Source organism: Octodon degus, unplaced genomic scaffold (assembly GCF_000260255.1).
Source record: "Octodon degus isolate 3935 unplaced genomic scaffold, OctDeg1.0 scaffold00065, whole genome shotgun sequence".
NCBI classification, from domain to species: domain Eukaryota; kingdom Metazoa; phylum Chordata; class Mammalia; order Rodentia; family Octodontidae; genus Octodon; species Octodon degus.
The window spans coordinates 1,777,379-1,788,610 of NW_004524641.1; the positions used below are offsets into that span (position 1 = coordinate 1,777,379).

Genomic DNA, 11,232 nt, shown 5'->3' on the forward strand with positions numbered 1-11,232 from the left:
CTGACTGCCTATAATATTTCTATCTAACTCGGCTGCCTGCAATATTCCCCCCTCTGAAGAAGTAACCTGAACTGCCGTGAAGGGAAATATGGGCGAAGACTGCTCTGGCTTCTTCACGCTGAAATGGGTCATTGTTGACTGGCAGTCAGATACAGAATGCTTATTTGGAGAATAAATTCTAAGCAAAAAGAGGTAGACCTGGCACATAAATACTTTACACTTTCACAAAAAATGAAGACTTTGATTAGTTTGGACATGATAGAAACTGGCCTAGATAAGAAATCAAGGAAAAAGATAATGACACCAGAATATAAAGTTTCTAATTAAAAAAACATACTAATGAAGCACAGGATGATTCTGTAGAACAAAAACTAGGTAGGAATAAGGAAAATAGCACTGAGGAAACTGTCTTAACAAACTGAAAAAAAAAAGGAAAAAGAAATGAAGGGTGATCAGGAAAATTTAACAGATACAGTAACCAACTTAATGTACAGATAGGAGTAATCCTGACCAATAACTGAGAACAAAAAAGAAATAATAATCAAACACATTCCTAAACATAAGGATTAAATGTAGAAATTAAAAGGATTACAGTGTTGTTTTAGGAAGCAAAATTATTAAGAAGCAACTCAAAATAAGATTGACTATAGTAAGGTTGTTGAATTTAGATTACATTTTGTCCAACAATTCAGTAAACTAAAGATTAATGATAAAAAATAAAAGCAAGAATGGGATAGTGGTATAAAATTTTTGAAAATATAAATATATCCTGAGTTAAATAAAAAAATGAAACGTAAGGCAGAATATCTGAAAACAAAGTAAAACCCGAGAGCACAGCCTCCTGCCCCTCTCCTCCTCCTCCCTCTGTGTGATGAAGTGACAGACGGGTGATTAGAGCAAATGGAGAATATGCAACACGCTGTCTTGAGAGTATCACACATCTTCAAATAGAGAATACAGCTAATGCTACAACGGCCATCATCTTTGCATTACTAAACACGGAACCATAAAAGTGAATGTACTAACATTTGTAACTTACTAAGGTAGAAAAGACAGTATAAATTATAAATAAACAGCTTAAAATCATAGAGTTGAAAAACCAGGAGCTACTTCTTTGAATCACTGGAACAACTGTGCCAACTAGGCCAGAGTGTGTGGTATGTTGTGGTGTGGTGTGGTGTGGTATGGCTTGGTGTGGTGTGCGTGTGCATGTGCATGCATGCGTGTGTGTGTGTGTGTGTGTGTGTGTGTGTATGTATGTGTGATAAGATTATAAACATATACAATATTGATGAATAGAGGACACCAAGTTATGGATCATTATTGCAATCTACAACAAAACTAATAAGGCAAAATATCCTACAACTACCCTGACTTAAGAAGTAAATCATCAATTTAATACGCACTGTTAAATTTTATAAAACTTACAGAAATATAAGAATAAGTGGCTTTACTCTTTATACTTTGTTTTTATACTTTTCTGCTGGATGGTTAAGACCAAGATAAAGCAAGACCTATATAACAAGAACTGTAACTTCTGTATCTGATAAGGTCAGTCAAATCCCCTCAGGACTTATCCTGAAACCCTGTACTGCATTTTGTAGATCCTTTGTGAGTGTCAGCCATGTGGATGAGTCACGGCCATCACTTGGCCAATATGCTCTCTGTGAAAGCCTGAGAGAATGTTTTCTCTCCATGTGACTCTCCTTAAGCACACTCTACATCATCGATCACTTTCCTCTGTGGCCCCATAATCTCCTTGATCAGAAAATTTGGGACACAACTGAGTTACATGATGTTACAGTACAGTTTCTCCTATGTTCTGAGTCCTCACTGACCTTAAAAGGGTAGGGCCAAAATGTTGGCTGTCCTTGTAGCCCTTCTTTTTCTCTAATTTTTCGTCTGTGAACTTAGGTTGTTAACCATTCAGAAGAGAAGCTTATTAATATTACCCTACAACATAGGCAGTTGAGCTTAATCTCACTATCTGTCTGAATATGAAACATCTTAGGCATAACATGGAAGAGATATTTTCCATCAAGTATTGATATATTAAACTTTAAGTCCCTACAGAATATGAAGAAAAAAAAATTAAAAATAGGAATAAACAGTTACATATTTTTACACAGAAATTTAGAAGTCTAACCATATACAGCATTGTAGCAGGACAATCCTATGGCATTTTTTTTTGGTCTCTTGTTTTCATGTATTACCCCCCCCCCCCTTTTTTAAACAAACATTTATTTGAGAGACATTATGGCAGTAATTGGTATGCCATGACAAACAGTATGTATTTAGAAGACCAGAATGACAGGCACCAAAAAGTAAAGACATATTAATACACTGAGCTGTAAAAGGCTCAAGTCAACAACTTCTGGGTTTTGTTTGTTTTTTCTTTTTTGGCAGAACTGGGGATTGAACTTAGGCCCTTGTGCTTACCAGGCAAGCATTTATTCCACTAAGCCATCTCCCCGACCAAGTTAACAACTTCTGTCATTGCCAGTCTTACAGAAAACCCACTACTATGATAGATTACTGGACTATATTAGAATATTTTGCTGAATTCAGGCACCTACAATATTTAAATGGCAATGGAATACCCTTCTCTGACAAAACTAAACAAAAAAGGTGGATACAAATGAACGACCATTTTGTGTCTGTATTTTCAAAATAGGGTAGATACACAGCTGCCTACTCTTGGATCACTGAACAGAGAGATTTGTTCTAGTAGTGTTTGTGGACAGGATATCATGTGTGCATCTTGTACAATGATTAACCAGTAAGACAACAATACTCCACATATTAATTATTGAAACTATGTTAGTAATTGGTTTTGAAACTGTCTCATTGCTATGTGTTTCTCAATAAAATTATTTTTTTAAAAAATAGAATAAGTGGGGGATGGGGGATGTAGCTCGGCAATACAGTACCTGCCTGGAAAATGTGATGTTGTAAGAGTCAAGCTACAGAGAGAGGGGGTAGAGGGCAGAAGAGAGAGGGGAGAGGGAAAAAGGGAGAGGAGAAAGGGAAGAGTGGGGAGAGGGGAGAGGGGAGAAGAGAGAGGAGGGGAGAGGGGAGAGGGGAGGGGAAAGAGAATGAGAGAATCATTTTTATAGTTTTGATGCTTCTGTGGAAATATGTAAATGCAAACATACACATATGCACATCCAGCAAGCAGCAGGCTGAACGTTGAAAAATCAGTAAACCATGTCCATTAAGATCAGTGAGACAGCGATGCAAGGCATTGCCTTATTAACACTGTCCTCAAAGTGCTAGCCAGTGGATAATGTGATTTTCCACCTGAATACACAAGAAAATCAAATGCGAATCAACACACACCAAAAAAACTTTTAGAAAGTTACTTGTTTCAAAGATGACAAATAAAAAGTTTACTTGTGCCTCAAAATTGATTTGCAGAGGGGCTGGAGAGATGGCTCAGTGGTCTAAAGCACCTACTTAGAATAAGCTTGGCAAAGCACAGGGACCGCGGTTCAATCCCCCAGCACAACATGACAGCCAGCCCCGCCCCCTGGTGGGCTGAGCTGACCACACACACACACACACACACACACACACACACACACTCTCTAAATAAATGTTAAAAAAAAATTAAAAAAAAAATTGATTGCAGAATAATGAAGAATAACAGAAGACATCAAAACAGTCCATTCCGGGATATCTTGAATGTAAAGCTTAGTTCACAAAACCACAAAGTTTCCAGACATAGCATTGTTAGATATAAATAAAACATGCTAGGATGTATTTCAATTCATTTGATTCTGTTTAAAGTGGAAACATGGAGGAGGGTTGGGAGAGTGGAGAGGAAAATAGACACATTCTTTGACGCCTTTCTGACACACATGTAGCAGAACATGGACACGGTATCCACTGCAAGAGAAGTTTGAAATGCATACACATATGAATGTGAGGGTAAGCACAAATACTTTTAAAGACAGCATAAAAAACAAAGTAGTGTTTCCAAACCATCAAGCAACACCCACGTCTCATGGCCCTTAAAATTATGGTGACACAATTATTTTTTTATACTTGAACCATGTGTAGAGAAGTCACTTCAATTGTTCAAATTACACAGAATCACTCTAAAGGCTGGACTGATCCAAGCAAGGAGAATTTCTCACTATATTTTAGACATTTATCTCTGAGTAGTAAGTAAAAGTCTTAAGAAAGGCTTTCATTTCCCTAGTTCATGTTGCTTTCAGATTTTTGAATAAGTCTAAATTTTCTTCAATGAATTAAGAAGTCACTGCTTTACTTATTTGTATCTTTTCATGCTCTCTGAATGTCAGCTTAAGTAATCTTCTAATAATATATAAATCCCTGTGAAACAGTAATTGGAAATTTATTTGAAAATTATAATTTGAACTCTCCAATAGGTACACAGGTTCCTAAATGTAATCATTATATGTTCTTTTCAATTCTTTTAATCTTGTACTTGGTGTGAAACTTATATTCTAGGAATGTGGCACAGCCCTCTGTTTTGTTTTAGGTTTTGTTGTTTGTGGGCAATGTACATGGAATTCTTCTCAGAGTTGAGTCTTCACATAATTGTTGTCAGAAGGTGATTAAAGAATGATTCCTCATCCCCAAGACAGGACAACTTCTCATCCTACTTCCCCAGGCAATCTTACTCTGGACATCTGCTATTTTCATAATTAACAAAATGTAAAAGGTCTTTCAAAAATTTATCAATGAATAAAAACAGCATGCCAAAAATTCACTTGGGGTCAGAGTCCTAGGAAGAGAACCGCACCTCCTTCCAACAGCATTCTCTGCTTTTGTGGGTCTCTTGCCCTCCCATCCTGAAAGTGCCTGATAGCATCTAATTTAGTGAGAATGTAGCGATGGGACTAAGCGCCCCGCGCCACACACCAGGCCAGGGCCCCCAACACACTCTATCCGCTCATAGGCTTGCTCCTGTCAGCCACTGTATGTAGACAGAGAAGTGGGACTGGGCGCATTTATCAGAGTCATCTGTTTGCCAAATCTCCTTGACATTTAAGCCACATACCAAATTCTTTCATCGCTGTTTACACTTGATTTACCAATAAATCAATGAACAAACTAAGCAATAAATCACGTTCTCTCGAGCACTTTACATTGCTATGGCACAGAATCCAAATTTATAGAGGTTCTTAGCCCGGTACCCGTACCTCAACCTCCACAAATAATATGATCCGTGGTGGGTATACTGCATTTCATCTTCCTAGGGAGACAGGAAATAGCCCTCATTAGAGTATCAAAGGGCTAAAAAAATTCAGGGCAATCTTGGGAGTTTACATTTCTAAAAGGACTATAATCAGCACAGGTTTTTAAAAAAATCCCTGAGGAAGAGAGGCTGTATAATATATATATATATTTTTTTTTTTTTTTTTTTTTTTTTTTTGGTGGAACCGGGGATTGAACTCAGGTCCTTGCGCTTGCCAGGGAAGCGCTTATTCCACTGAGCCATCTCCCTGGCCCCCTGTATAATATATTTAAGGTAATGAGATCACACGACATAATGTGGGCAACAATGTGCCTGACAAGGCCATTTTGATACCATCATTTGGTGATTTTACCAGTACTAATTTCCCAAGATTTGTCAGCCACTCTTTTGTTTGTTATTTGTCGTCTGAACTTGGCTGATGTGTTTTAAAAGAGTGATGGGGTAATGTCATAATGCGTGTTCTAACAGCAAAAATAACTGAAAGATGGTAACAGAAATGATCAAAGCACAGCACAAAGATGTTCTGGCCAAAACAGGAAATAGAAGATTTCACCTCTATGCTGTGAAACTAACAGTTTATAATCCCACACTGAGTACATGAAAATTCCTAATAAGACACCAAGTGACCTTGAATAGCTCATGTCCTTTTCTCTGGAGCAATTTCTTGTCAACATATTGCTGAGGTACAGTGATGAGTTGGCTAAAAAAAAAAAAAAAAAGTTCCTGAGCTAACCCTTGTATATTGCTGGGAACATAAAATAGTATAGCTACTATGGGGAAAAAATGGTCTGACAGTTCTTCAAAATGTTAAAAATAGAAGTACCATGTGATGGAGCAATTATACCTCTATAAACCCTGAAGAACTGAAGACATGAGTCTGGAATAGATGCGATACATCCATGTCCCCAGCAGCATTATTCACATTAGACAAAATATGGAAACCAACCACATGTCCGTTAGTGAATAATTGGGTAAAGAAAGTGTGGTACAAGATGTCTGACAATATTATTCAGTCAGATGGAAATTCTGACGCTTGTACAACACGGCTGCAGCTTGATGACACTGTACTACGTTAGACAAACCAGACACAAAAGGACAAAGACTCTGCTTCCATTTATATGAGGTACACAGAGCAGTCAAATCTATAAGGAAAGAAGAAAGATTATTACCAGGCTCTGCAGGAAGGACACAGACAATGTTACATTGGATACAACGTTTTGGTTTAGAAGATGAGAAAGTTCTGGAGATGGGTAGTGGTGGGGGACATAGAACAAGGTGATAAACTTCATGCCACAGAAAATGTTTCTGAATTATCAGCTATAATGACTTCGATGATAGGCAGAAATTATATTTTTACTACTTGGTGGTGAGCTTTTATCTTCTTTCCTTAATCTGCTATAGTTGTTATGCCACTCTGTATTACCTCCATATTTAGACACACATTGTTACTGAATATATACTGCGCTGTGTTTATCAATTTTGCAAGATCCTTAGGGTGGGGACTATATGACCGTTATCACCAAAGTCACAAGTTACAAGAAGAAAATAAACCATTGTTTACTGAGTTTATTATTTCAGTTAAGACTTAAATCTTTTATTTTGGCCCTCTTTCTCTTCAATGAGGTGGCTGAGCGGCAGACACAGATAAGCAGATCTTTGTGAAGATGTTGACAGGCAAGACCATCACCCTCAAGGTCGAGCCCAGTGACATCATTGAGAATGTCAAAGTCAAAATCCAAGGGCCAGGGAGATGGCTCAGTAGAATAAGCGCTTCCCTGGCAAGCACAAGGGCCTGAGTTCAATCCCTGGTTCCACAAAAAAACCCCAAAAAACAAAAAACCAAAATCCAAGACAAGGAAGGCATCCCACCTGACCAGCAGCATCTGATATTTGCCAGTAAACAACTGGAGGATGGTCAGACTCTCTCTGACTACAACATCCAAAAAGAGTCCACCTTGCACCTGGTGCTTCACCTGTGAGGTGGGATCATCAAGCCGTCCCCACGCCAGCTTGCCCAGAAGTACAAATGTGACAAGATGATCTGCTGCAAGTGCTATGCCCACCTGCATCCCCATGCTGTCACCTGCTGCAAGAAGTGTGGCCACACCAAGAACCTGCACTTCAAGAAGAAGGTAAAGTAAAGCTCAGCCAGTCCCTCGTCCAGAAGGGCACCACCTGCCCAACGCCTGCAGCCTTGGGGCCTGAATAAAGTTTCCCTCCCTTGACTAGAAAACAAAAATCTTTTATTTTATCATTAAACATAGTTAGTTGTTCTCACACACTGTCTATAGACAGCTACCTTATGTAAGTTGTTTTTAACTGTTTCTCTAATGACAATCTAAATAATTTCCTACTTGTTCAGTAATCAGCTGAAGAGAGACTATACAAAGTTCAACATTCGTTGGGGAAAAACATCTTGATCTCCTAAAAAAGGCTGCTAATGGTAGTCCAGAGGCCGGGGCATTCACAGCATTTGTTCTCCCTGGTGCTGAGTTTTGCATTAGGAATACAGAACAGAGGCAGCAGCATTAATTTTTTCTAAACACCGTTGATGGGTCAGCTTGACCACAAAGAATTACAGCACCTACCACCTACCTAATTTACTAGCCATCTCCTAACCTAATTACAGATATGTCATAGGAAGACGAGATGCTATCATCCTTCTAAAATATCAATGCTCATAGAAGCCACTAAGAACATATTACAGCACCCACAATTCACTTGCATGGGCTCAGGGTGTGATTGATTTCTGCCCGGCTCATCCTTTAGAAATAGGCCATTAGCAATTCGAAATGTACCAGGATGGTAGGCTGAATGCCACTTAAATGCTTCAAGTGGGAATTCTGATATTTTTGAAAGCCAACTATCAAACACCATTGGATCTTATGGTTATTTTTTTGTTTACTTGTTTGTTTTTAATTTTATACTAAAGAAAATCTCTTGGATTACCTGGATTTGAAACTAATTCCAATTCTGGCATTTTCTATATGCAAATACAGGTAATTTATTCAATCTGTGTTTCAGTTTCTTCTCCTATAACAAGGATAATAACTGTACTTCAGGGAGCTCTGAGTTCAATCCCCAGTACTGCAAAAAATAAAAAATAAATGTAAATTTAAAAAAAAAGGAGAAGTAAATAATCCATGCCAAATGCTTACCATTATCATCCTTCCTCTTTTAAACCCAGTCTCCAAGTTACTCTGTGAGAGAACACAGCCTGAGGGGACACACTGCGTGTCCTTGCACTTTGCTTCCTTGAAGGTAGCAGGTCCAAAGAGTTCCAACTTTGTGGCTGATTTGATCTATGACACGACTTGATTCAAAACATTTCATGAAAAAAAAATTCTATGCTAGTTTTCCATCAAAGCATAATCATCAAAAGGACATGTATACTTCTTTAAAAATTTACAAAAATAGAAACTAATGTATAAGTATATATTGTCAAATGGATTTTGTAGCAGTCCTTATTAGAAACATAATTCACTTATCAAAGGAAAATAAGAGAATGACTAAATATCACACTTATTATTTTAGTGTCAAAATACTTTGGATATATATTGCTAGAAAAGAATGGGCCTCCTGATGATTTGACAAATTATATATGAGGTGCAGATATGGCATTAATCGTGTAAATTATAACTAAAAAGGAAATGAATTTGGAAGGGCCTAAGCTCAAGTCTTCCTTTTGCTCTAGGGTATATGGTCTTGGGTTTCAGTGAAGATACAAAGTGGAAAAGATGCATCTGAGTCCAGTGTACCTCCCAGGATTTCATGTGAATGAAGAAAGAAAGAAAAAGTAGTTTAAAACACATACTCACTCAAACACTAGGGTAAAGCTTGCAGGCTGAAAACAGAATCTAGTTTACTCAAAAACTCCATGGACATCTTAAAACAACAGTAGAGGGTTTTCTCTTTTTAAGAAAAAAAAAAGTTAAAATCTACAAGGTGGGAAGACAGGAGACAATAACAGCAGATACCTGAGTCATGGCGGTATACTGTCACAAAGATAGTAGTGGAAGGTGAAAGAATAGAAAGAAGATTTAAAGTGCCACTTGACATTGCGTTGGTATGAAAAAGCTACTTCTCCTCACCTCCAAGCATGTGAAATGCCAGTGTTAAATTTCTATTAGGAGGTTCTGCGAGAAGACCATGGGACTGGAATGTCACCTGGGAACTTAGTAGAAATGCACATGCTTGATTATGCCCTTGACAGTGAAGCAGAAACGCTGAAGGGCATTCTCAGCTGGGGTAGTTAACTGCTGTGTTAACTAGAGTAAGAAATGCCCAACTGGTTGGATTAGCATAGTTCTCAGTGTGACTGACTGAATGAATATTTACTGAAGATGGAAGAACCACTGCGGGTGTGAGTGACACCAACCAATAGGCTTGTGGCCTGGATGGAATGAAAAGGGAAAGACGAAGCAAGACTGGCTTGAGTTTCTTCAGAGGAGCTCCCTCTTCACCCTTACCTTAGAGGTTCCAACCCTTCAGCCTGCCACCAGGTACAGGTGCACGGACTGCCAGCTGGGTCCCCTAATTGAGATCCAACACCATACCAGGGCACAGCCAGATAGTACTAGACACCGAGTCACTCCCAAGTCATGGACTTGAAGCCTCAAAATTAAAGGAACTGCTAAGATGTTTCCTCAGAAGTTAAAAACATTTTGGAGTAAAAGTTTAATAAAGCACTTAGTATCCAACATTTATAATTGTTAAGTGTCTTTATACTACAAAACTAGTTCTAAAGTCTTTAGGAAGCTTATGGAAATAATTTCTACATAAACACAATACAGTATTTATTTATAAATAAAGAAGAAAATAAGTCAAAAGTATCTTTTGGGCTGGGGAGATGGCTCAGTGGAATAAGCGCTTCCCTGGCAAGTGCAAGGGCCTGAGTTCAATCCCCGGTTCTGCCAAAAAAAAAAGAAAAAAGAAAAAAAAAGAAAAAGGAAAAAAAAAGTATCTTTAATGAATAACAGCTTTTCAATTATCCAATAATCTTTGCAATGGCAACAATTCTTGGATTTCAAAATCAGAAACTAAAAAAACAACATTGGCACTGTCTTCAACTATGCCATCTACAAAGTTTTTTTTTTTTTGCGGAACCGGGGATTGAACTCAGATCCTTGCGTTTGCCAGTCAAGCACTTATCCTACTGAGCCATCTCCCCAACCCTACAAAGTTTTTATGTAAGGGATCAGACAGGAAACATTTTAGGCTTTGAGAACCATACAATCTATTACAGCTACTCAACACAGCTATTGTAGTGGAAAACCACCCACAGACAAAATGCAAACCAATAAACAGGGCTGTGGTCAATAAAACTTTATTGGCAAAACAGGCTGCAAGCCAAATTTGGCCCATGGGCTATAGCTTACTAGGTTCTATACCAAACTCATGACTCATGAGAATGAGTTCTTGGGGCCCGATGCTGGAGGGTACTTCTAAAGACACAGGATATCAGACAGCCTCCAGGGTAGGGAGGCACATTACTCTGCATGGAAGCTGACATGTCATTTATGCAGTGGATTCTGGATTCAAGAGTTTGTGCTAACTTCAACAGTCTCCCCTAACATCTAAAAGATGACAGGGTATGCTTAGCCATACATAAATGGAAAAACAGCAAGACAGACCATGGAAACTTTTTTTTTTTTTCAGAGTAAACTGTTATACGTGATACTAGTTTTCACTAAAGTCACTACAAGAAAAGATCTGCTAAATTTTATCTGAAAGTAAAAATTAAAAACAACCTAGTCCAGGAATATTTCAGGAAAATGCAGAATTTTTAAAAAGAAAAAAAAAGCTTGAGAATTGCTAAGGCAGTAGAGTCTAAAAATGTTCTCACCACACACACACACACACAAATGGGTAACGAGGTAATGTTAATTAGTTTGATTTACTCTTGCCACATTGTACACATATTTCAACACAATATGTTGTACATGATGAGTAACTACAATTTTGTTAATTAAAAATTTTTAGAAAAAAATTTAACGTTGTGGTGG

The 11,232-nt window shown here is 38.0% G+C and overlaps 1 protein-coding gene across 14 annotated transcripts in view; it reads right to left on the reverse strand.

The window, feature by feature from the left end:
• The window catches only part of Osbpl6 (oxysterol binding protein like 6), a 111,387-nt gene extending 103,076 nt beyond the window's left edge, over nt 1-8,311 (reverse strand). For all 14 annotated transcript variants that reach the window (XM_023719114.1, XM_023719120.1, XM_004634722.2 and 11 more), the window contains exon 1: nt 8,177-8,311. The gene's annotated coding sequence lies outside the window, so the exon portion shown is untranslated. The remainder of the gene's footprint in view (nt 1-8,176) is intronic.
• Nucleotides 8,312-11,232: the final 2,921 nt, after the last annotated feature.